Source organism: Orbicella franksi, chromosome 13 (genome assembly GCF_964199315.1).
Source record: "Orbicella franksi chromosome 13, jaOrbFran1.1, whole genome shotgun sequence".
NCBI classification, from domain to species: Eukaryota; Metazoa; Cnidaria; class Anthozoa; order Scleractinia; family Merulinidae; genus Orbicella; species Orbicella franksi.
In genome coordinates, this window is record NC_138157.1 from 20143521 (window position 1) to 20146020 (window position 2500).

Here is a 2500-nt window from a genome sequence, read left to right on the forward strand (position 1 = left end):
AATGAAACTTGTTTTTTGGTCACGGTGTCGCGGCGTATGCCCTTGTTAAACAGTGTGAGGTAATTGACTTAAAAGAATGTGTTGCACGCGATATATGATAAAAGGCACGAGTGTGTGTCTCTAAGATCTGTCATGTTGTTACCACAAGCAACTGTAGGTCAAACAAAGGTCAGTCCCTGAATAAGGGTATGTTTGTTATCAGGGGTAAGTCTAAGTGTACTATTACGTGGAATGCCGAAAGCTGATTGGATAAGTAATAAACCTAACTCAGTTCAATTTGAATTTGTTCGATCACAACCAGGTTCACAACCTTGCTGTAGAAGCTCTGTAGAACACTGCGTCATCTTAATCCGTTGAGGTTTATTATAATGGCTATGTATGGGTGCATTTATTTTGATGGGGATAAAAGCTTAAGTATAGTGCCCCAGAATAAATGCATTTTAAGGCAAAGTTTTGAAGAGGGTAATGAGGTGGAAGTATCATGGAAGAACAAGAAAGGCGCCAAACAAATTTGGTTAGGAGTTATTGTGAAAATAGCATCAAAAGGTAAGTCTGAGATTCTGTAATTTATATTATTTAGCAATTTGTAAACGAGTGATAAATGCTACTGTTACAAAACTAGATAAAAACTCAGCTAAAAAACCATTTTATGGGCTTGCTAATGTATTGTTCTTAGGCCGTTAAAAACGAGCCCGCCAAAATCAAATCGAAAGGCTAATCTAGTAGTCTTTCTATCAAATACGATATAAATGAAATTCATACTGTATGTACGAATGAGGTGGTTCATTTAATTCAATCACTACTTTATAGAGCCCATAAAAGGCGAGTGGGTTCGAAAATCTTAATTTTGGCTGTAAAACGTTTGAAACTGAATTACATGTACAACGTGACAGGAACCCAATTTTTTGGCGGAAAATTAGCGACGCTAATTGTCTTTTGCAGAATACTTAATTTGTCTGGCTGCTGTGTTTGCTCAAAAAGCTTTTTTCCCCAGAAAGAACGCAACTTTTAACACATGGTATCTAAAGTGTATTTGAGAGTATTTTTAACCACAAAGCGTCAGTCGGAACAAAAATCTTCAATTCTGTTATGTCATGTCACTGCTCTACAATCTTCCTTTCCTTCCATAGCGTTATGATATTCCTCTGACTGGATCTTACCTGTTGAATGCTGAAACACAAATGCAATACAACTCAGTTATCTTCATTTATCCTTTTCCTAGCAAAATTCGAATTTTCTAGTTTTGAGTGACCGGTAGATCAGTTATGCTGGCGTTACTACAAATGGCATCGTGATCGCTAATAGCATAAATTGTAAAACGTCACGTTGTAGTTCATAGCCTTGCGTACCAAAAGAGGGTTAGTAGTCATAACACCTATTTTTTCACCACTTCTATTAAGTGTTTATGTTCAACGTTTTCACCCAATTAGAGAAAAAAGCAGCGCTGGAAAAATACGCAGATTCCCTGAATAAAATTATTCACGATCATGTGGAGCAGAATCCAAACACCTCTCCTAGGGATATCCTCCTGCACCACGCTAGTAATTGTGAATTGGAGAAGTATGGTGAAGACGAACCTGTAAAGCGAAAACGTTCAACTGATGGCGCGACAACAAAACAGACGACAAAACGACAAAAAACAACCCCTCTTTTGGAACGAGATCAGAATGTGGGCACTGCTGAAATAAAGTCAGTGGCACAGACCCAAAAAAAGAAGGTAAAAGCTCGGGAAGAAGCATCCGTCAAAGCAATGCAGGAAATGCAGACATCCGTGGCCGTTAGCAAGAACTTTCTAAGTTCTTTTCCGTCAACTACGCAGGGCTCAGCTCAAATGCAGGTTGGAAAGATGAGTACTGAAATCACAACCCCTCTTGTTGTCACTGGTTTGCAAACACCAACGGCGCGACCCAACAACATCCAGCAAGGAAACGCCATTGCTCAACGTCCAGGTCAATACCAGGCCAGAGAGAGGTCTGAAGTCACAACCCCTTTAATTGTCACCGGTTTGCAGACACCAACGACGCGACCCAACAGCATCCCGCAAGGAAACGCCATTAATCAACGCCCAAGTCTATACCAGTCCAGAGAGAGATCTGAGGTCAGGACATCTCTCACCCAGTTACAAACACCAACGGCGCGACTCAACAACAGGCAGCAAGAAAACGCTATTTCTCAACGCCCAGGTCAATACCAGGCCAGAGAGAGGTCTCCAGAAAGAGTGCAACTCAATGTTGGGGAAAGAGAAGACTCCGCTCCTCCATCTTCCTTTGAAGCCATTGCCGAAGCCACTTCCATGCCAGGGTCTGATGTAGCAACACCACCTTCTACAGAAGTACTGCCAACGACACCGCCCGGAATGCCTCACACTTCAGTCAACAATGGGAGTGCTAGCTATGATGTATGGAGGTCCTCCATGACAGCTCTTTTGGATATGGAAGCGGAAGAATTTGAACAGATGTCGAATCTCACATCCGACCAGAAAAATGCTGACCACGATCTT

The 2500-nt window shown here is 41.6% G+C and overlaps 1 long non-coding RNA gene across 2 annotated transcripts in view; it reads left to right on the forward strand.

Moving 5' to 3' along the window:
• LOC145464933 (uncharacterized) overlaps nt 1–2500 on the forward strand; it is a 19357-nt gene that overhangs the window by 5430 nt on the left and 11427 nt on the right. The window lies entirely within an intron of this gene.